Below are 24344 nucleotides of genomic sequence, written 5' to 3'. Positions count from 1 at the left end.
AAAGAGACGAATGAGCTAAATATCTATCTTATACAGGAGAAACAAAACAGGGACAATAAAAAATAGAAACAGAAATTAATACAATAGAAAATGTTCAATAAAGAGCATTTTAAAAGCCCAAATTGTTTTTTTATAAAATACTACTGTTAAATTGATGACCCCTTAAGTGTCATCCTGTTTATTTAATTTATATGAAGAGTACATCATGAGAAATGCTGGGTTGGATGAAGTACAAGCTGGAATCAAGATTGCGGGGAGAAATATCAATAACCTCAGATATGCAGATGACACCACCCTTATGGCAGAAAGCAAAGAAGAACTAAAGAGCCTCTTGATGAAAATGAAAGAGGAGAGTGAAAAAGTTAAGTTCAATATTCAGAAAACTAAGATCATGGCATATGGTCCCATCACTTCCTGGGAAATAGATGGGGAAACAGTGGCTGACTCTATTTTTTTGGGCTCCAAAATCACTGCAGATGCTGATTGCAGCCATGAAATTAAAAGACGCTTACTTCTTGGAAGGAAAGTTATGACCAACCTAGACAGCATATTAAAGAGCAGAAACATTACTTTGCCAACAAAGGTCCATCTAGTCAAGGCTATGGTTTTTCCAGTAGTCATGTATGGATGTGAGAGTTGGACTATAAAGAAAGCTGATGGCCAAAGAATAGATGCTTTTGAACTGTGGTGTTAGAGAAGACTCTTGAGAGTCCCTTGGACTGCAAGGAGATCCAACCAGTCCATTCTAAAGGAGATCAGTCCTGAGTGTTCATCGGAAGGACTGATGCTGAAGTTGAAACTCCAATACTTTGGCCACCTGATGGGAAGAACTGACTCATTTGAAAAGATCCTGATGCTGGGAAAGATTGAAGGCAGGAGGAGAAGAGGACGACAGAGGATGAGATGAGAGGATGGCATCAATGACTCAATGGAGATGAGTTTGGGTAAACTCCAGGAGTTGGCAATGGACAGGGAGGCCTGGCGTGCTGTGGTCCATGGGGTTGTAAAGAGTCAGACACGACTGAGAGACTGAAATGAACTGCTTAAATTGATGACCCCTTAGATTAGTCTAATTATGACAAAAGAGAGGAGGCCCAAGTTGCTGCTGTTTAGCTGCTAAATCGTGTCTGACTCTTTGGGATCCCAGGGACTATAACCTACCAGGTTCCTCTGTCCATGGAATTTTCCAGGCAAGAATACTCAAGTGGGTTACCATTTCCTTCTCCAGGGTATCTTCCCGACCCAGGGGTCAAACCTGCGTCTTCTGCCTCAGTAGGCGGATTCTTTACCACTGAGCCACCAGGGAAGCCCAGAGGCCCAAGTAAATAGTATCAAAAACAAAGTGAAGACATTTTGCCCAATCCTAAAGAAATATTAATAGGATGATATAAACAACTTGCAGTAATAAGTTTACATCTTTAGATACAGCAGATACATTTCTGGAAAAACTGAATCAACCAAAAGTGATTCCAGAAGGAAAAGCTAAATAGTATTAATAAATACACAGATGCTAAGAAATTAAACCATTAATCAAAAGCCTTCCCACAAAGAAACTCAAGTTGCAAATGGCTTCTTTAATGGATTCTGCCAAACATTCAAAGAAGGAAATAATTCCAACTTCTCAAACTCTTTCAGAAAATAAAAGTAGAAATTACACCCTTCTGCACACAGTGTATGACACTACTATAAGCTTGCAAAAACACTGGCAAGAAAGTTTCAGGAAAACAAATAATGCCACTTTCACTTGTGAATATAGCGGCAAATCTCTAGTATCAAACATTAGATAATTAAGTCCATATATTAATATATCTAAACAAGAATCCTATAACTTCTGGTAAAACCCACGGGTGTACTGCAATTCAGTTGTGGTGCTTACCACCCAGAATTAGCACAGACCTCCTATGTGGCTTCTCTGGTGGCTCAGATGGTAAAGCGTCTGCCTGCAATATGGGAGACCCGGGTCCAATTCCTGGGTCGGGAAGACCCTCTGGAGAGGGAAATGGCAACCCGCTCCAGTACCCTTGCCTGGGAAATCCCATGGACGGAGGAGCCTTGTATACTACAGTCCATGGGGTCGCAGAGTCGGACACGACTGGTCGACTTCACTTTCACTTTCCTAAGTGGCTCAGTGGTAAAGAATCTTCCTTCCAATGCAGCAAATGCAGGAGATGCGGGTTCCAACCTAGGATGCAAGATCCCCTGAAGGAGGAAATGGCGACTCACTCCAGTATTCTTGTCTAGAAAATTCCATGGACAGAGAAGTCTGGTGGCTACAATCCATAGGATTACAGAGCACACGAGTGGGCAATTGAGCAGGAGCACAAGCTGCAGCTTTAAAGAGCACAGTCGTCAACAAGACTACCGTCACTGCAGGCTCTGGCAATACTTTGGGAGGTCCCAATGTCAAAGACAAAGGCCACTGGGGTTCCCGGGGGAAAATAAGAGGGCATCTAGGTGATAAGGTCTAACCTCTTCGTTGGCGCTTCGTCTGGTTTCACTTGCCTGTAAGGAACCATTTGCAGGGATGTTGTTCCCGACACAACAGATTACAGTTCCCAGCTCCGAACCTTGGTGCAGGACCCCCTAACTTGGCGGCATGTGCAGAAGCTCCGTCCTCCTGGTTCAGGATACCACGGGTGCGCGGACTGCAGAGAACCGTCTGCCTTGGCAATCTGCGGTGTGTGACCAGTGCGCCTGCGCCCAGACCCTGAAGAGCCCCGCCCCTCCCTCCTGAAGGAGGAGATCCCTGCAAGGCAGCCTTGCCCACAGCCTTTGGGCATGAGTGTCTAAAGCACAAAATTGCACATCTCCATTAAAAAAAGAAAAAAGAAAAAACAACTTATTTATTTACTTATCTGTACTGGGTCTTAGTTACCGCATGCAGGATCTTTGATCTTCATTGCATAACATGCAGAATCTTTAGTTGAGCTTGCAAAATCTTAGTTGTGGCATGTAGCATTTAGTTCCTTCATCAGGGATCCAACCCAGGACCCCTGTATTGGGAGCGTGGAGTCTTAGCCACTGAGCCACTAGCGAAGTCCCCTCCACTCATTGATTAAGCTTACCTTTGATTCTGAACTGAACTCAAGCAATCTTATTCTATTGGCATAAGTGACACCAGGCAAGAGGACTCTTATTGGGGACTGACTTGAGAGTATTTGTCACACTAGGTTTCCCAGACCCACACTTCTGACTGACTGGTTATAAATCCAGGAGTTTCCACAAACCCTTCCAGATTTGATAATTTGCTAGAATGTCTCAAATAATTCTTATAATAACAATTTCATTATGAAGTATACAGATCAGGGACTTCCCTGGTGGCTCAGACAGTATAGAATCTGACTGCAATGCAGGTGAGCCATGTTATATCCCTAGGTCAGGAAGATTGCCTGGAGAAGGGAATGGAAACACACTCCAGTATTCTTGCCTGGGGAATTCCATGGACAGAGGAGCCTGGGGTCTTCAGTCCATAGCGTTGCAGAGTCAGACGTGACTAAGTAAATAACACACCCTATAGATCAGTAGGCCCAGGCAAATGAAGACAGGAGGGGAGGTTGGGTTTATCATTGATTTAATCAACAGATGATAATTTACTGCAATAGTAGTTCAGTTCAGTTCAGTTCAGTCGCTCAGTTGTGTCCGACTCTCCGCGACCCCATGAATCACAGCACGCCAGGCCTCCCTGTCCATCACCAACTCCCGGAGTACACTCAAACTCATGTCCACAGAGTCGGTGATGCCATCCAGCCGTCTCATTCTCCGTCGCCCCCTTCTCCTCCCGCCCCCAACCTTTCCCAGCATCAGAGTCTTTTCCAGTGAGTCAACTCGTCGCATGAGGTGGCCAAAATATTGGAGTTTCAGCTTTAGCATCAGTCCCTCCAATGAACACCCAGGATTGATCTCCTTTAGAATGGACTGGTTAGATCTCCTTGCAGTATAAGGGACTCTCAAGAGTCTTCTCCAACACCACAGTTCAAAAGCATCAATTCTTCGGCGATCAGCTTTCTTCACAGTCCAACTCTCACATCCATACATGACCACGGGAAAAACCATTGCCTTGACTAGACGGACCTTGGTTGGCAAAGTAATGTCTCTGCTTTTTAATATACTATCAAGGTTGGTCATAACTTTCCTTCCAAGGAGCAAGCTTCTTTTAATTTCATGGCTGCAATCAGAATCTGCAGTGATTTTGGAGCCCAAGAAAACAAAGTCTTACACTGTTTCCACTGTTTTTCCATCTATTTCCCATGAAGTGATGGGACCAGATGCCATGATCTTTGTTTTCTGAATGTTGAGCTTCAAGCCAACCTTTTCACTCTCCTCTTTCACTTTCATCAAGAGGCTTTTGAGTTCCTCTTCACTTTCTGCCATGAGGGTAGTGTCATCTGCATATCTGAGGTGATTGATATTTCTCCCAGCAATCTTGATTCCAGCTTGTGCTTCTTCCAGCCCAGCGTTCCTCATGATGTACTCTGCATATAAGTTAAATAAGCAAGGTGACAATATACAACCTTGACGTACACCTTTTCCTATTTGGAACCAGTCTGTTGTTCCATGTCCAGTTCTAACAGTTGCTTCCTGACCTGCATACAGGTTTCTCAAGAGGCAGGTCAGGTGGTCTGGGATTGCCATCTCTTTCAGAATGTTCCACAGTTTATTGTGATCCACACAGTCAAAGGCTTTGGCATAGTTAATGAAGCAGAAATAGATGTTTTTCTGAAACTCTCTTGCTTTCTCCATGATCCAGCGGATGTTGGCAATTTGATCTCTGGTGCCTCTGCCTTTTCTAAAACCTGCTTGAACATCTGGGAGTTCATGGTTTACATACTGCTGAAGCCTGGCTTGGAGAATTTTGAGCATGACTTTACTAGCGTGTGAGATGAGTGCAATTGTGCAGTAGTTTGAGCATTCTTTGGCATTGCCTTTCTTTGGGATTGGAATGAAGACTGACCTCTTCCAGTCCTGTGGCCACTGCTGAGTTTTCCAAATCTGCTGGCATATTGAGTGCAGCACTTTCACAGCATCATCTTTCAAGACTTGAAATAGCTCAACTGGAATTCCATCACCTCCACTAGCTTTGTTAGTAGTGATGCTTTCTAAGGCCCACTTGACTTCACATTCCAAGATGTCTGGCTCTAGGTCAGTGATCACATTATCGTGACTATCTTGGTCGTGAAGATCTTTTTTGTACAGTTCTTCTGTGTATTCCTGCCACCTCTTCTTAATATCTTCTGCTTCTGTTAGGTCCATACCATTTCTGTCCTTCATCGAGCCCATTTTTGCATGAAATGTTCCCTTGGAATCTCTAATTTTCTTGAAGAGATCTCTTGTTTTTCCTATTTTGTTGTTTTCCTCTATTTCTTTGCATTGATCACTGAGGAAGTCTTTCTTATCTCTCCTTGCTATTCTTTGGAACTCTGCATTCAGATGCTTATATCTTTCCTTTTCTCCTTTGCTTTTTGCCTCTCTTCTTTTTACAGCTATTTGTAAGGCCTCCTCAGACAGCCATTTCACTCTTTTGCATTTCTTTTCCATGGGGATGGTCTTGGTCCCTGTCTCCTGTACAATGTCACGAACCTCCGTCCAGAGTTCATCAGGCACTCTATCAATCAGATCTACTCCCTTAAATCTATTTCTCACTTCCACTGTATAATCATAAGGGATTTGATTGAGGTCATATCTGAATGGTCTAGTGGTTTTCCCTACTTTCTTCAATTTAAGTCTGAACTTCGCAAGAAGGAGTTCATGATCTGAGCCACAGTCAGCTCCTGGTCTTGTTTTCGCTAACTGTATACAGCTTCTCCATCTTTGGTTACAAAGAATATAATCAATCTGATTTCGGTGTTGACCATCTGGTGATGTCCATGTGTAGAGTCTTCTCTTGTGTTGTTGGAAGAGGGTGTTTGCTATGACCAGTGCATTCTCTTGACAAAACTCTATTAGCCTTTGCCCTGCTTCATTCCGTGCTCCAAGGCCAAATTTGCCAGTTACTCCAGGTGTTTCTTGACTTCCTACTTTTGCATTCCAGTCCCCTAGAATGAAAAGGACATCTTTTTTGGGTGTTAGTTCTAAAAGGTCTTGTAGGTCTTCATAGAACCGATTAACTTCGGCTTCTTCAGCATTACTGGTTGGGGCATAGGCCTGGATTACTGTAATATTGAATGGTTTGCCTTGGAAACGAACAGAAATTATCCTGTCATTTTTAAGATTGCATCCAAGTACTGCATTTTGGACTCTTTTGTTGACCATGATGGCTACTCCATTTCTTCTAAGGGATTCCTGCCCACAGTAGTAGATATAATGGTCATCTGAGTTAAGTTCACCGATTCCAGTCCATTTTAATTCACTGATTCCTAGAATGTCTATGTTCACTCTTGCCATCTCCTGTTTGACCACTTCCAATTTGCCTTGATTCATGGACCTAACATTCCAGGTTCCTATGCAATATTGCTCTTTACAGCACCGGACCTTGTTTCTATCACTGGTCACATCCACAACTGGGTATTGGTTTTGCTTTTGCTCCATCCCTTTATTCCTTCTATAGTTATTTCTCCACTGAGCTCCAGTAGCATACTGGGCACCTACCGACCTGGGGAATTCCTCATTCAGTATCCTATCATTTTGCCCTTTGTTACTGTTCATGGAGTTCTCAAGGCAAGTATACTGAAGTGGTTTGCCATTCCCTTCTCCAGTGGACCATATTCAGCTGTGGTCCATGTGATCAGATCAGCTAGTTTCCTGTGATTATGATTTCAGTTTGTCTGCCCTCTGGTGCCCCCTAGCAATACCTACCGTCTTATTTGGGTTTCTCTTACCTTGGTCATGGAAAATCTCTTCACAGCCGCTCCAGCAAAGTGCAGCCACTGTACCTTACCTTGGACGAGGGGTATCTCCTCAAGGCCGCCCCTCCTGACCTTGAACGCGGAGTAGCTCCTCTCGGCCCTCCTGCGCCCGCGCAGCCACCGCCTGTTGGACGTGGGGTAGCTCCGTAGTGCAGAAGAGAAAAATCTAATTTTCTCAATAGATGCAGCAAAAATGCATCTTCCATTTATACTCCAGTTCAGTTCAGTCGCTCAATCGTGTCCGACTCATTGCGACCCCATGAATCACAGCACACCAGGCCTCCCTGTCCATCACCAACTCCCGGAGGTCACTCAAACTCAAGTCCATCTAGTCGGTGATGCCATCCAGCCATCTCATTCTCTGTCGTCCCCTTCTCCTCCTGCCCCCAATCCCTCCCAGCATCAGACTCTTTTCCAGTGAGTCAACTCTTTGCATGAGGTGGCCAAAGTATTGAAGCTTCAGCTTTAGCATCAGTCCTTCCAATGAACACCCAGGATTGATCTCCTTTAGAATGGACTGGTTAGATCTCCTTGCAGTCCAAGGGACTCTCAAGAGTCTTCTCCAGCACCACAGTTCAAAAGCATCAGTTCTTCAGCGATCAGCTTTCTTCACAGTCCAATTCTCACATCCATACATGACCGCTGGAAAAACCATAGCCTTGACTAGATGGACCTTTGCAAAGTAATGCCTCTGCTTTTTAATATGCTATCTAGGTTGGTCATAACTTTCCTTCCAAGGAGTAAGCGTCTTTTAATTTCATTGCAGAATCAGCATCCGCATTTTGGAGCCACAAAAAATAAAGTCTGACACTGCTTCCAATGTTTTCCCATCTATTTCCCATGAAGTGATGGGACCAGATGCCATGATCTTTGTTTTCTGAATATTGAGCTTCAAGCCAACTTTTTCACTCTCCTATTTCACTTTCATCAAGAGGCTTTTTAGTTCCGTTTCACTTTCTGCCATAAGGGTGGTGTCATCTGCATATCTGAGGTTATTGATATTTCTCCCAGCAATGTTGATTCCAGCTTGTGCTTCTTCCAGCCCAGCGTTCCTCATGATGTACTCTGCATATAAATTATATAAGCAGGGTGACAATATACAACCTTGACGTACTCCTTTTCCTATTTGGAACCAGTCTGTTATTCCATGTCCAGTTTTGACTGTAGCTTCCTGACCTGCATACAGGTTCTTCAAGAGGCAGGTCAGGTGGTCTGGGATTCCCATCTCTTTCAGAATTTTCCACAGTTTATTGTGATCCACACAGTCAAAGGCTTTGGCATAGTCAATGAAGCAGAAATAGTTGTTTTTCTGGGACTCTCTTGCTTTTTCCATGATCCAGCGGATGTTGGCAATTTGATCTCTGGTTCCTCTGCCTTTTCTAAAACCTGCTTGAACATCTGGAAATTCACAGTTCACGTATTGCTGAAGCCTGGCTTGGAGAATTTTAAACATGACTTTACCAGTGTGTGACATGAGTGCAATTGTGTGGTAGTTTGAGCATTCTTTGGCATTGCCTTTCTTTGGGATTGGAATGAAGACTGACCTTATCCATTTCTGTGGCCACTGCTGAGTTTTCCAATTTTGCTGGCATATTGAGTGCAGCACTTTCACAGCATCATCTTTCAGGATTGAAATAGCTCAACTGGAATTTCATCACCTCCACTAGCTTTGTTCATAGTGATGTTTTCTAAGGCCCACTTGACTTCACATTCCAAGATGTCTGGTTCTAGGTCAGTGATCACACCATCATGATTATCTTGGTCGTGAAGATCTTTTTTGTACAGTTCTTCTGCTTCTGTTAGGTCCATACCATTTCTGTCCTTTATCGAGCCCATCTTTGCATGAAATGTTCCCTTGATATCTCTAATTTTCTTGAAAAGATCTCTTGTCTTTCCTATTCTGTTGTTTTCCTCTATTTCTTTGCATTGATCACTGAGGAAGGCTTTCTTATCTCTCCTTGCTATTCTTTGGAAGTCTGCATTCAGATGCTTATATTTTTCCTTTTCTCCTTTGCTTTTCGCTTCTCTTCTTTTCACAGCTATTTGTAAGGCCTCCTCAGACAGCCATTTTGCTTTTTTGCATTTCTTTTCCATGGGGATGGTCCTGGTCCCTGTCTCCTGTACAATGTCATGAACCTCCGTCCAGAGTTCATCAGGCACTCTATCAGATCTAGACCCTCAAATCTATTTCTCAATTCCACTGCATAATCATATGGGATTTGATTGAGGTCATATCTGAAAGGTCTAGTGGTTTTCCCTACCCTCTTCAATTTAAGTCTGAATTTGGCAATAAGGAGTTCATGATCTGAGCCACAGTCAACTCCTGGTCTTGTTTTGAGTAACTGTATAGAGCTTCTCCATTTTGACTGCAAAGAATATAATCAATCTGATTTTGGTGTTGACCATCTGGTGATGTCCATGTGTAGAGTCTTCTCTTGTGTTGTTCAAAGAGGTTGTTTGCTATGACCAGTGCGTTCTCTTGGCAAAACTCTATTAGCCTTTGCCCTGCTTCATTCCGTGCTCCAAGGCCAAATTTGCCTGTTGCTCTAGGTGTTTTTTGACTTCCTACTTTTGCATTCTAGTCCACTATAATGAAAAGGACATCTTTTTTGGGTGTTAGTTCCAAAAGGTCTTGTAGGTCTTTATAGAACCGTTCAACTTTAGTTTCTTCAGCGTTACTGGTTGGGGCGTAGGCTTGGATTACTGTAATATTGAATGGTTTGCCTTGGAAAGAAATGGAGATCATTCTGTCGTTTCTGAGATTGCATCCAAGTACTGCATTTCGGACTCTTTTGTTGACCATGATGGCTACTCCATTTCTTCTAAGGGATTCCTGCCCACAGTAGTAGATATAATGGTCATCTGAGTTAAATTCACCCATTCCAGTCCATTTTAGTTCACTGATTCCTAATGTAAGACTCTGTAAATGAGGACTTAATAATAGTCACTGTAGATATTTCCCATCTCATGCTCAGGAGACACATCTGTTCATTAAATTCTTCAGTTTTCTGGAGATATTATTAAATTCTCCAGTTTTTCATTGAACTTTTCCCCAGTTTTATTGAGATATTATTGACATACAACATATGTAACTGTAAGATGCAGGATGTGAGAATTTTATACACTTATGTATAATATTATAATGTAGGGTTTCCCTGGTGGTACAGATAGTGAAGAATCTGCCTGCAATGCAGCAGACCTGGGTTTGATCCCTGGGTCAGGAATATCCCCTGGAGAAGGAAATCGCAACCCACCCCATGATTCTTGCCTGGGGAATTCCATGGACAGAGGAGCTTGGCAGGCTAGAGTCTATGTCAAAAAGAGTAAGACTTGACTGTGTCACTGACACTTCACTTATCACAGTTAAGTTAGTGAACACTTCCATCCACTCACATATTCACTATTTTTGTGTGTGTGTGTGTGTGTGTATGTGTGTGGTAATAACTTTTAAGATCTATCTTGAAACTTTTAAGTATTTAATACAGTATTGTTAATTACAGTCACTATGAATTGAACTGAACTGATGCAGTACACATTCCAGACCTTACTAGCTGTATCATTTATAAGTGCTTTTTTGAAATTAGTCTTTTCTTTCTGTTCTGTGTCTGGCCTTGGTTGTCTCTCATTGGAACTACTTTAACTGCCTTTTTGTTGAGTTATTTTCTTTACTATTGCTCATCTGCCGTTTCTACCCTAAACTTTCTAACATTTAAATTTGTTTACTTTGCTCAATATTTTTCATCAAATTTCCATGGTTTAGAGCATGAAATCTGATACTTTGAGGCTCCCTATACCACTGGACAAATAATCTTCCCTCATATTAATTATAAGTTAGAAACATGAAACTTCCAACTTCAAAAGTTGCCATGCCTATTCATGTTTTAGAAATTTTTAACAGTTAAATGCAATAAAAATTATGGCTTACATTTCCATAGCTTTTAGTCTGAGAGAGACTTGCTCTAATTTGCATTATAGTATTTTATTTTATAATAGAGGGTATTATTATAATCCCCTCTTTCTTTTCTTTACGATTTTGTTTAGCACAGTTTTAAGTTCACTGCAAAATTCAGAAAAGATACCAATATTTCTCATATATCCTCTGTCCCCACACATATATAGCCTCCCCTCTTCTCAATGTCCCCCACCAGAGTGGGACATTTGTTACATATGATGAAACTACTTTGACACATCATAATCTTTCGAAGTTCATATTTTACTTTGGAATTCACCTTTGACACTGCATATTCCAGGGCTTGGAAAAATGAGCAAAGACATGTATCATTATAGTATCATACAGATTATTTTAACTGCCCTACAAGTCTCAGTGCTCTGCCTACTTGACTTTTCTTTCTCCCTCCAACATCTGGCAATCACTGATTTTTTTTACTCTCTCCATAGTTTTGCCTTTTCCAGAATGATATATAGTTGAAATCATTCAATATACAGCCTTTCACACTGACTTAAAGCTACAGGCTTTCAGATTCTTCCATGTCTCTTTTTAGTGTTGAATAGCTGATCGCGGAAGAATTGATGCTTTTGAACTGTGGTGTTGGAGACGACTCTTGAGAGTCCCTCATACTGCAAGGAGATTCAAAAAGTCCATTCTAAAGGAGATCAATCCTGGGTGTTCATTGGAAGGACTGATGCTAAAGCTGAAACTCCAATACTTTGGCCACCTCATGCGACGAGTTGACTCACTGGAAAAGACTCTGATGCTGGGAAAGGTTGGGGGCGGGAGGAGAAGGGGACGACAGAGAATGAGATGGCTGGATGGCATCACCAACTCTGTGGACATGAGTTTGGGTGAACTCTGGGAGTTGGTGATGGACAGGGAGGCCTGGCGTGCTGTGATTCATGGGGTCACGGAGAGTCGGACACGACTGAGCGACTGAATTGAACTGAACTGAACTGAACTGAGCATTCTGTTGTCTTGATGAACCACAGTGTGTTTATCTATTCACCTACTGAAAAACAGGGCTTCCCAGGTGGTGCTGTGGTAAAGAATTCACCTAGCAATGCAGAAAACACTGGAGACACAGGTTGGATGCCTTGGTCAGGAAGATCCCCTGGAGTAGGAGAAATGGCAACCCACTCCAGTATTCTTGCCTGGGAAATCCCAGGGACAGAGGACCCTGATAGTCTACAGTCCAGGGATCATAAAGTGTTGGACACAACTGAACATGCATGCACTGAAAGACAAGTTGGTTGTTTCCAAGTTTTGATAATTCTGAATAAAGATGTTATAATCACTGCAGATGCTGATTGCAGCCATGAAATTAAAAGACGCTTGCTCCTTGGAAGGAAAGTTATGACCAACCTTGATAGTATATTAAAAAGCAGAGACATTACTTTGCCGACCAAGGTCCGTCTAGTCAAGGCAATGGTTTTTCCCGTGGTCATGTATGGATGTGAGAGTTGGACTGTGAAGAAAGCTGATCGCCGAAGAATCGATGCTTTTGAACTGTGGTGTTGGAGAAGACTCTTGAGAGTCCCTTATACTGCAAGGAGATCCAACCAGTCTATTCTAAAGGAGATCAATCCTGGATGTTCATTGGAGGGACTGATGCTAAAGCTGAAACTCCAATACTTTGGACACCTCATGAGACGAGTTGACTCACTGGAAAAGACTCTGATGCTGGGAAAGGTTGGGGGCGGGAGGAGAAGGGGACGACGGAGAATGAGATGGCTGGATGGCATCACCGACTCTGTGGACATGAGTTTGAGTGTACTCCGGGAGTTGGTGATGGACAGGGAGGCCTGGCGTGCTGTGATTCATGGGGTCGCGGAGAGTCGGACACGACTGAGCGACTGAACTGAACTGAACTGAACTGAACAGACTTGTATATGTTTATGTGTCGACACACATTTTCCACTTCTTTGGATGAATACCAAGGAACACAATTGCTAGATCACATGATAGGAGTATGTTTCAGTTCAGTTCAGTTCAGTCTTTCAATCGTGTCTGACTCTTTGCAACCACATGGACTGCAGCACACCAGGCCTCCCTGTCCATCACCAACTCTCAGAGTTTGCTCAAACTCCTGTCCATCGAGTCAGTGATGCCATCCAACCAGCTCATCCTCTGTCATCCCCTTCTCCTCCTGCCTTCAATCTTTCCCAGCATCAGGGTTTTTTCCAATGAGTCAGTTCTTCACATCAGGTGGCCAAAGTATTGGAGTTTCAGCTTCAGCATCAGTCCATCCAATGAATATTCAGATCCTTTAGGATTGACTAATTTGATCTCCTTGCAATCCAAGGGACTCTTCAGAGTCTTCTCCAACACCAGAGTTCAAAAGCATCAATTCTTTGGTGCTCAGCTTTGTAAGAAACTGCCAAACTGTTTTCCAAAGTAGCTGTATCCCTTCTTTCTTGATGAGGTAACTGAGGACACACAATGTTGAGTAACTTTTTCTAACCAAAGGCAGACCTGGGATCAGAATTCAGTTCTTGTAACTGCTAGTTCACTGCTCCTTCTAAATTGGAGTAACCTTTTTATATGAATTTTGTCTCACAAAGTCATTCCTCAATAGTGACCAACTGTTTTGGTCACTCTATGACAGTTTTTTTTTTTTTTTTAATTTATCTTTTCCCCTGCCCTTCCTGTCCTGTGTTCTTGGTTACTAGACATTTTCTCTTCCCTATCTCATTTGTCTATGCCTTTGTCAGAAGAATGATGAAATTATAGAAGATAGTCAGTTCTGTTTTTCCTCTTTCTCTTAGTCTGGGACTACCCGTCCGTTCCGTCACTCAGTCATGTCCGACTCTATGTGACCCCGTGGACTGTAGCCTACCAGGCTTCTCCATCCATGGGATTCTCCAGGCAAGAATACTGGAGTGGGTTACCGTTTCCTTCTCCAGGGGATCTTCCCGACCCAGGGATCGAACCCGGGTCTCCCGCATTGGAGGCAGACGCTTTAACCTCTGAGCCACCAGGGAAGCCCAGTCTGGGACTACGACATGGAATATTTTATTTGTATCCACCTTAGAGAACTCATATGACTACGTTCATGGCTTATTGATAACTAAATAAGGTTATTATCAGACTTTCTATTTATTCATTTATTTTTGGCTGTGCTTCCTTGCTACACGTGGGCTTTCTCTAGCTGCAGTGCATGGGCTTCTCATTGTGGTGGTTTCTCTTGTTGCAGAGCATGGGTTCTAGACACGTGGGCTTAAGTAGATGCAGCACGTGGGCTCAGTAGCTACAGATCACAGGTTTTAGAGTGGCAGGCTCAGTAGCTGTGCACTCAGGCTTAGTTACCACATAGCATGTAGAATCTTCCCAAACTAGGAGTCCAACCTGTTTTCCCTGTGTTGGCAGGCAGATTCCTAACCACTGAACTACCAGGGAATTCCCAGTAAGCTAATTTCTATAATTCATCTAGATTAGTTTTCTCTCTCTTTTTTTTTTAAAAGAGAAAACTTTTTGCCAATACATAAAATTAAGTTCAAATTAATTTCATCAAGTAATATTTTTGAAAGATTTATTTTTTTCTATCCTACTTATGCTATAGTGTTACTTGCTCAGTTGTATCTGACTCTTTGTGACTCGTGGATTGTAGCCCACCAGGCTCCCCTGTCCATGGGATTTTCCAGGCAAGAATACTGGAGTGGGTTGCCATTTACTTCTCCAGGCGATCTTCCTGACCCAGGTATCGAACCCCGTTCTCCTACATACTTAGGTACAATTTGTTATCTTTAAATCTAGGAAGAGTTCATAATGCATGCCTGGTGAATATACCAAAGAGGATTAAGTTCATACTTGAAGGCAATTTGCACTGGTGTCACTTTTCTAACGTAGCCTTTTTAATAGTATTTTAACATTATCTATTTTAATAATCAATTAGCAGAATTTCCTTGCATTGCTACTGAAATTCTTAAACATGCAGCTAGTCAACATTTGAATTTTGTTTGCTTATTGACAAACATATACAATATTTTAAAATCTTCTGCACTTTAGTTATTTGCATGATTTAGTATTTTCAACAGCTGCTGCCAACTATTCACATCACAGGTTGCTATATGTTCCAAATGATAGGAAAAAAGGGCTGACATGCCAGTTGTAAACCTGTAACTTTGTTACAAAAGCAACACATTGAATCATCCAAGAAGTACATTAAGTAAACCTGGACTGCACATATTTTTAAATTGAAAATATCAGAATTAATTTACTGAAAACCCCCGTGGGAAGTAACTATATGTCACAGGTGCCAAATTAGAAGTCTCCAGGTTATAAGATCATAACCCCTAGAGGAATATTTATCTGTATGTTTACTTAATATCTAACAGCATGTGAAATTTATTTATTAATATGCCTGCAGGTTTTTCTCTAATCCCACTTCTCAAGATGCGCACACATAGATAGAAAGCCAGGAGGGGGTGAATTGCCCTGGAACTGTTTCCATCTAAGCTGAAAAATATGGTTATAATGGGAAAAGCAAAAGTTGCTCTCCTTCTGACCTTGAACATTTATGCACATCCAAAGTAAAATATGTGGACAAATTCTAAGACCTACCTTCATGGCGTCTTCCTTGCCATACACTTAGTCCAGTCTAAAGTGAGCATTGATTACACTGCTTTTGAGTATAACTTGTCTATAGGCCTGATTTTATCATCCCCTAAATTATAGTTTATAGGTATCGCTCTTATTTCCTTTGGATGCTCTACATTGATAGAGATTTTGGTGTGATCATTTAATACGTGACACATAGCAAAGTGACTCTGTACATTGACGTCTACCAAATATTTATTAAATGCATTGGATTTGAATTGAATTGTATGTATGTATGTAAAAATTTAAACATGTAAACCAATGAGTAAGGGTAATGATATCAAAAAGGAAGAATAACAGTTTTTTAAACTGGCAAAAAAATACATTTCAGAAAGTTTTAGAATGCAATTTTCTAAAGTACTTTCATTTTTCAAGGGAAGCTATGGTCAACACCAAAATCAGATTGATTATATTCTTTGCAGCCAAAGATGGAGAAGCTGTATACAGTCAACAAAAACAAGACCAGGAGCTGACTGTGACTCAGATCATGAACTCCTTATTGTGAAATTCAGACTTAAATTGAAGAAAGTAGGGAAAACCACTAGACCTTTCAGATATGACCTCAATCAAATCCATTATGATTATACAGTGGAAGTAAGAAATAGATTTAAGGGACGAGATCTGATAGAGTGCCTGATGAACTCTGGACGGAGGTTCGTGACATTGTACAGGAGACAGGGACCAAGACCATCCCCATGGAAAAGAAATGCAAAAAAGCAAAATGGCTGTCTGAGGAGACCTTACAAATAGCTGTGAAAAGAAGAGAAGCGAAAAGCAAAGGAGAAAAGGAAAGATATAAGCATCTGAATGCAGAGTTCCAAAAAATAGCAAGGAGAGATAAGAAAGCCTCCTCAGCGATCAATGCAAAGAAATAGAAGAAATCAACAGAATAGAAAAAACAAGATATCTTTTCAAGAAAATTATAGATTCCAAGGGAACATTTCATGCAAAGATGAGCTCAATAAAGGACAGAAATGGTCTGGACCTAACAGAAGCAGAAGATATTAAGAAGAGGTGGCAAGAATACACAGAAGAATTGTACAAAAAAGATCATCACGATGAAGATAATCACGATGGCCTGATCACTCACCTGGAGCCAGACATCTTGGAATGTGAAGTCAAGTGGGCCTTAGAGAGCATCACGATGAACAAAGCTAGTGGAGGTGATGGAATTCCAATTGAGCTATTTCAAATCCTGAAAGATCATGCTGTGAAAGTGCTGCACTCAATATGCCAGCAAAATTGGAAAACTCAGCAGTGGCCACAGGACTGGAAAAGGTCAGGCTTCATTCCAATCCCAAAGAAAGGCAATGCCAAAGAATGCTCAAACTACCGCACAATCGCACTCACCTCACACACTAGAAAAGTCATGCTCAAAATTCTCCAAGCCAGGCTTCAGCAATACGTGAACCATGAACTTCCAGATGTTCAAGCAGGTTTTAGAAAAGGCAGAGGAACCAGAGATCAAATAGCCAACATCCGCTGGATCATGGAGAAAGCAAGAGAGTTCCAGAAAAGCATCTATTTTTGCTTCATTGACTATGCCAAAGCCTTTGACTGTGTGGATCACAATAAACTGTGGAACATTCTGAAAGAGAAGGGAATACCAGACCACCTGACCTGCCTCTTGAGAAACCTGTATGCAGGTCAGGAAGCAAGAGTTAGAACTGGACATGGAACAACAGACTGGTTCCAAATAGCAAAAAGGAGTACGTCAAGGTTGTATATTGTCACCTTGCTTATTTAACTTCTATGCAGAGTACATCATGAGGAACGCCGGGCTGGAAGAAGCACAAGCTGGAATCAAGATTGCCAGGAGAAATATCAATCACCTCAGATATGCAGATGACACCACCCTTATGGCAGAAAGTGAAGAGGAACTCAAAAGCCTCTTGATGAAAGTGAAAGAGGAGAGTGAAAACTTTGGCTTGAAGCTCAACATTCAGAAAACAAAGATCATGGCATCTGGTCCCATCACTTCATGGAAAATAGATGGGGAAACAGTGGAAACAGTGTCAGACTTTATTTTTTAGGGCTCCAAAATCACTACAGATGCTGATTGCAGCCATGTAATTAAAAGACGCTTACTCCTTGGAAGGAAAGTTATGACCTAGATAGCATATTAAAAAGCAGAGACATTACTTTGCCAACCAAGGTCCGTCTAGTCAAGGCTATGGTTTTTTCCGTGGTCATGTATGGATGTGAGAGTTGGACTGTGAAGAAGGCTGATCACCGAAGAATTGATGCTTTTGAACTGTGGTGCTGGAGAAGACTCTTGAGAGTCCCTTGGACTGCAAGGAGATCCAACCAGTCCATTCTAAAGGAGATCAATCCTGGGTGTTCATTGGAAGGACTGATGCTAAAGCTGAAACCGCAATACTTTGGCCACCTCATGCGAAGAGTTGACTCACTGGAAAAGACTCTGATGCTGGGAGGGTTTGGGGGTGGGAGGAGAAGGGGACGACAGAGAATGAGATGGCTGGATGGCCTCACCGACTCGATGGACATGAGTTTGGGTGAACTCCGGGAGTTGGTGATGGACAGGGAGGCCTGGCGTGCTGTGATTCATGGGGTCGCAAAGAGTCGGACACGGCTGAGCGACTGATCTGAACTGATGATACCTGATGGTATTAAACACGTGGTTTTCTGACATTATTTTTGTCTATACAAAATAAAGTACACAAGTGAAGCGACTCTCTGGATAATTTGAACCAAAACATTTTTGCTTCAATTTTCTATGTGTTTTGAGTATAACTGTTGATCTGACTTGAAATATTCAATGTTGCCTCTGTGCTATACTTCATTTAACATGTATGGACTTAACCATAATGAAAGAAATCTTCTTGAAGCCATAACAGCTAGACTGCACGCAATACTAATACCAGACATTTGTATAATGTCTTACACATCTCACAAAAGTGCTTTCACATCAATTATTTCATTAGGTCCTCAGGTGGGTGTGTTGGGGCAAGCACACTGTGAAATAGGTGCCAAATTATGATGTCTCACATTTTATAGATATAAAAGAGAGGGATACATTCTGTATGTTTCTTACAAATACTTCAATATCTTGCACAAAAGTCTCTTGCCTATAGAAATCTAGTTGCTTTAACATGAAGGTAAATATTGCTAAAAGTAAAACCTATTTGTATACATTTCGGACTTGCTATTCATCTAATGTTGTCAAGTAGTGGGGCGTACAAATTAGACTTTTATAACTGTTAATTTATAGATATTTGTAAATGTACCATGGGAATATATAAAGGAAACTTATGTATTCTATAAGGGACAGAGAGTATTCACAGAAGAGATGGCATTTTGAATTGAGTCTTAGGGGATGACTTCAACAATGAGAGAAATGATTAAGGCTGAAAGTGACAGCTCTCAAATGTAAAACTGACCATCAGAGTTGACAATCTGTAGCATGCTCTAGCTTCACAGTAAGTTACCTGGGAGAAAAGTATGGAAAATACAACTAGAAAAGCATCAGTGACCAAATTATGAGTAGTTTTGAATTCCAAACTAAAGATTTTGGCTCTGCTTGTGTAGGCAAGGAGGAAGGTTCTTTGGTTTTGTTTTGTTTTAGGGTAAAAATGTAGGAAACCTTACTCTGACAGAAGATGAGAAGGGAGTTGAGAATAGAATCTTCAGTTCAGTTCAGTTCAGTCACTCAGTCGTGTCCAGCTCTTTGCGACCCCATAAATCACAGCACGCCAGGCCTCCCTGTCCATCACCAACTCCCAGAGTTCACTCAAACTCATGTCCATCGAGTCGGTGATGCCATCCAGCCATATCATCCTCTGTTGTCCCCTTCTCCTCCTGCCCCCAATCCCTCCCAGAATCAGAGTCTTTTCCAGTGAGTCAACTCTTTACATGAGGTGGCCAAAGTATTGGAGTTTCAGCTTCAACATCAGTCCTTAGGCCAGTATTTTCCAAACACCTCAAAGGACACATGCAAAATGTTAACATGTGCATGTGGGCCAAACTGACAATTTTTCGCCTGTGTGTGGGCTGCCAACCACCTGAGACCTGCTCCTCCCAGCCTCCCTGAAGGCTGAGAGAATAACTGTAATTTATCTCACTTGACTCTATGGGCTCCACCATCAAAGTGCTTTTTACCTCTGTTGGGAAATCCTGCCTTCAGCAAAGGAAGGAGGAAAAGGAGTTAAGAGGACAAGACAAGGGGTACAGGAGACGAAATGAGAAAGGAAACAGAAGTGTGGTATCATGAAGCCAGTGATATCATGAGTAGAAGGAGGAGAAACATTTTTAACAGGGAGAAAGCCAAAAAGAATTGACCGCTGTTTAAAAGTAGTTCAGTTCAGTTCAGTCGCTCAGTCGTGTGCAACTCTTTGAGACCCCATGAATCACAGCACGCCAGGCCTCCCTGTCCATCACCAACTCCCGGAGCTCACTCAAACCCATGTCCATCGAGTCGGTGATGTCATCCAGCCATCTCATCCTCTGTCATCCTCTTCTCCTCCTGCCCTCAATCTTTCCCAGCATCAGGGTCTTTTCCAGTGAGTCAGCTCTTCGTATCAGGTGCCCAAAGTATTGGAGTATTCAACATCAGTCATGGGAGTTCAATTTTTATAGCCACTCTTGTATGAAAAGCAGTATAGAAGTTCTTCAAAAAATTAAAAATGAATTACCATATGATCCAGCAATTCCATTCCTGGATATGTATCTGAAGGAGTTGAAATCAGTATCTTGAAGGGATATCTGCACACTCATGTTCATTGCAGCATTATTCACAATAGCCAAGATATGGAAACAAGCCAAGTGTCCAACAATGGAAATGTAGAGAAAATGCTATATATATATACATATCACACACATACACACACACACACACATGCAGTATGTGTACACAAACACACACATACAATGGAAGACTATGCAACCATGAGAAAGAAGGAAACTCTGCTGTTTGCAACAATATGAATAGAGATAAATTGGACACAGAAAGACAAATATTGTATGATCTTACTTATATGGGGAATCTAAAAAAGCTGAGCTTATAAAAACAGAATAAAATGGTAATTACCAGCACCTTGGGAGTGGGGGAATTGGGAAGATGTTATTTAAGGGTAAAAATTTACAGCTAGTTGATGCAGAAGTCCTGGAACTCTAATGCATAACATAGTGATTACAGTCAGAAATACTGTATTAGAAACATTTTGGACAGCAAGGAGACCAAACCAGTCACTTCTAAAGGACATCAACCCTGAATATTCATTCACTGAAGCTGAAGCACCAGACTTTGGCCACCTGATGCAAAGGGCTGATTCATTGGAAAAGACCCTGATGCTGGGAAAGATTAAAGGCAGGAGGAGAAGGGGGTGACAGAGGATGAAATGGTTGGATGGGTGTCACCGACTGGATGGACATGAGTTTGAGCAAACTCAAATTCTGAATGATACTGAAGGGCACAGAGTCCTGGCATAATGCAGTCCATGGGGCTACAAAGAGTCAGACATGACAGCTATTGAACAGCAAAGAGAGTAAATCATAACTGTTCTTAACACAGAAAAGAAATGAAAATATGTGACATGATAAAGATGTCAGCTAATACTACTGCTATAATCATATTGCAATATATAAATGTATCAAACCAATGCCTTGCACACCTTAAACTTGCCAATGTCACAGTCAATTATATCTCAATAAAACAAAGAGAAAAAAAAGAAAAATCAAATTGTGTGGAAGCTAAGAGGACACAGGTTAGGACAATGTCATCCCTCATTGCTTATTAGAGAGCAGTTTGAGTAGAAAAGAGGGCATGAAAGGCAGATTAAGTTGTGACTGGGAGGTAGAGAAGTGATGTGTGCAGGTCACGGTTCTTATAAGAAGCTATTGGGGGAGGGCAAAGAGCAATAATCTGAAAACAGAGGCAAGGGCTCATTGGGAAATTGAAGACTGGAGTATGTGTGTAGGACTGAGGACAGGAGAAAAAAGGAAACAATTGGTACAGCAAAATTTGGGCAAGTAAGAGAGAGTGAAATCAAATACATGAATAGAGAAATTAACCCCGACATTGGTTAAAAACATGTCTTTCTTTACTAGAAGTATTGATGGAGACAGAGAGATTTTGAATGGCACTGAAGAAATGTGAGAATATTCTCACTCAATAGCTTTTGCTTTTTCTGTAAAATAAAATGTGAGCAGGATGGTAATCATTCAACAATTCCTACTAGGGAAAAGGATAGTTGACAAGGTAGAGTGAGGTTAGGGTCAGATGCATCTATCAGTCATGTTCTCAGCACTGTGCCCAACTAGGAGCTGTAGGGGATGTAAAATATGGATGACATAATTCTTGTCCTTGAAGGGAAACACACATACAAACATCTTTAAAGATAAGGAAATCTTTGCAAACTAAACTATTATTTGCTGCAAAGCACAAAAGAAATCTTATGGAAGAACTTGGGGAGCAGTGAAGAAGCTGAGAAAAGCTTCATGCATTGTTTGGACAAGCAGAGGATTCATTTTTAGAAAGAAGCAGAGACCAGAGTCAGGATGGCACACACGGCAGATAATAGAGGAAATGGGTGATGAGGAGCACAACGGAATACTTTGGAAGGAACCAGAGTGTCTGTAGGGAGTACAAAGATGCATGAAGATCAGTTAGATATTTACATGCAGGATGGAGGAGAGCATGGAGATAATAGAGGTAGAAACATAATAAACCAGGAAACTGTTGCAGCAAACCAGATGTGAGGCTATGCAAGAGTAATGTCCATGCCAGAATGGGGAGAGAAAGGGATAAATCTGAGATATATTCTGAAGGATGATTTGCTAAAATAATGTGACAGATTAGATATTGATTGAGAGGAAGCAAAGAATAAACTGTGTTTTAAAGTTTTCACTTCTGGGAGATAGAAAAATGATGTTAGTGCCAAAATGGAACATCTGGGAAAATAAGACTGTTCTGGGGTGAGAATGATGAGTTTCAATTTGGGGCTTTTTGATGTTTAGGGGAATAGTAGTGAAGATAGATGATAGGTATTTGTTGGGGATTTCAAGTCTGTGATGGAAAAGTACAGGGACTTCTAATTTGGATGATCACCAAGAGGTCATCAATGAAGCTTTGGGAAAGAATCAACTCACCAGAGAAAGTGCTTGGAGACACATAGGATTAGAGAATCAAGACTTGAGTTTCAATCGGCATTCCCAGTTAAAAATGAAGAACAAGAAGGCGAGCCTGATAAGGAGGCAAAGCAAAGGATCAGAAAGTCTGGGCAACTAACGAATCAACATGTTTTGAAACAGAGCAAGAAGAAAACCTCAATTTTGTTGGAGTCCTGAATGTTCATTGGAAAGAACGAGGCTGAAGCTGAAGCTCCAATCTTTTGGCGACCTAATGCAAAGAACTGACTCATTGGAAAAGACCCTGGTGCTGGGAAAGATTGAAGGCAGGAGGAGAAGGGGACAACAGAGGATGAGATGGTTGGATGGCATCACTGACTCAATGGATATGAGTTTGAGCAAGCTCCGGGAGTTGGTGATGGAAAAGGGAGCCTGGCATATTACAGTCCATAGGGTTGCAAAGAGTCAGACATGACTGAGCGACTGAACCGAACTGACAGGTCATGTAGAAATAGAATTGATAAAAATACACTGAATCTGAGCAAAAGGAGATCATTTTAAACCTTCCAGTAATCCATTTCAGTGAAGCAATGGGAGGAGAAGAGAATGAAGCTATAAGGTAAACAGACAGTGATTATATAAACATGCTCAGATCTTTCCAAAGGAGAGCATGTTAGAATTTCTTAAGAGTCTCGAGAAAGTGCTTTGTTGATCATCAGTGAAATTGATGGGGTGTTATACGAGACCCTGCTCACCCCTCAGTCATCCAGAGCAGCTCCATTTACATGTTTGTGTGTGTGTGTGAGCACATGTGCCTTTGTGTATGTGTCTTCACTCACATATAGATTTAGAAGCTGCCTATAATATTTTATTTGGAGAGGTGTGTGATGCTAAAATAAAACATAAAATTTAATAATCTTCTCTAGAAGCTTGGCAATAAAAAAGAGACCAATAACAGATGAGTGCTAAAGAAGATAGTAGGGTAATTTTACAACAGGATATTAACTCCCAATATTTAGAGAAAACTGGCTGTGGATTCATACAACTCTTATTTTAAATGTTGGCTCTATTTACTAACTGTGTGAGTGAGTTACTTGGGTTTCCTAGGCAGCTCACTGGTAGAGAATCTGCCTACCAATGCAGAAGACACAGGAAATAGAGGTTTGATCCCCAGATTGAGAAGCTCACCTGGAGGAGGAAATGGTAACCCACTCTAGCATTCTTGCCTGGAGAATCCCAAGGAAAGAGGAGCCAGGTAGGCTGCTGCTGCTGCTGCTAAGTCACTTCAGTCGTGTCCAACTCTGTGTGACCCCATAGACGGAAGCCCACCAGGCTCCCCCGTCCCTGGGATTCTCCAGGCAAGAACACTGGAGTGGGTTGCCATTTCCTTCTCCAATGTGTGAAAGTGGAAAGTGAAAAGTGAAAGTGAAGTTGCTCAGTCGTGTCCGACCCTTAGCGACCCCACGGACTGCAGCCTACCAGGCTCCTCCATCCATGGGATTTTCTAGGCAATAGTACTGGAGTGGCTTGCCATTGCCTTCTCCGGCCAGGTAGGCTACAGTCCATAAAGAGTGTCCACAAAGAGTTGAATACAACTGAGCACACATGTGCATGAGTTACACAGCCTCTCTTAACCTCAGCTCTCACCTGTCTGAAATGTATACAGCGTTTCACTTTGTAGGGTGATTGTTAGGACGAGACTGGAGTAGGCAAGGGGACCAATTTCTTTCATCTCTAATTTCCATTTCAATGAATATGATTTCCACAAACCACACACTGAGGTATATAGGAAATGAAACTTCACGTTTTGTAATTAAACTGAATCTCTGACTTGAGCTCCTGTTTCTATTGATGGTAGAAATCTT

Source organism: Moschus berezovskii, chromosome 6 (genome assembly GCF_049115385.1).
Source record: "Moschus berezovskii isolate FMDL1 chromosome 6, NW_MosBer_1.0, whole genome shotgun sequence".
NCBI lineage: Eukaryota > Metazoa > Chordata > Mammalia > Artiodactyla > Moschidae > Moschus > Moschus berezovskii.
This window is presented reverse-complemented; position numbering follows the sequence as displayed.